Genomic DNA, 559 nt, shown 5'->3' with positions numbered 1-559 from the left:
CAGTGGTTGAGATTTGGGGTCAGTGGTTGAGATTTGGGGTCAGTGGTCAAGATTTGGGTCAGTGGTTGAGATTTGGGTTCAACAGTTGATATTTGAGTTCAACGGTTGAGATTTGGGGTCAATGGTTCAGATTTGGGGTCAATGGTCGAGATTTGGTGTCAACTGTTGATTTTTGGGGTCAGTGATGAAGATTTGGGGTCAGGGGTTGAGATTTGGTGTAAACTGTTGAGATTTGGGGTCAATGTTTGAGATTTGGGGTCAGTGAGGGAGATTTGGTGTAAACTGTTGAAATTTGGGGTCAGTGGTCGAGATTTGGGGTCAACTGTTGATTTTTGGGGTCAGCCATCAAGATTCGGGGAAAAGAGTTGAGATTTTGGGGCCAAAGGCCGAGAATTGGACCCAAACCAGCCCAAGGTCGGGATCGAGGAGCAAATTCGGGCCCCAAACTCGAATCTCGACATTCAACCTTTTTTTTTTACCCAAATCTCAGATTTTGGCCCCGAAATCCCCGAGGGGGGGGGGAGGGGCCCCGAAAGCTGCAGCTGCCGCCGAAGCCCCG

The sequence above is a fragment of the Neopelma chrysocephalum genome, unplaced genomic scaffold, assembly GCF_003984885.1.
Source record: "Neopelma chrysocephalum unplaced genomic scaffold, ASM398488v2 Primary Assembly neopelma1_80363, whole genome shotgun sequence".
Lineage (NCBI taxonomy): Eukaryota > Metazoa > Chordata > Aves > Passeriformes > Pipridae > Neopelma > Neopelma chrysocephalum.
This window is presented reverse-complemented; position numbering follows the sequence as displayed.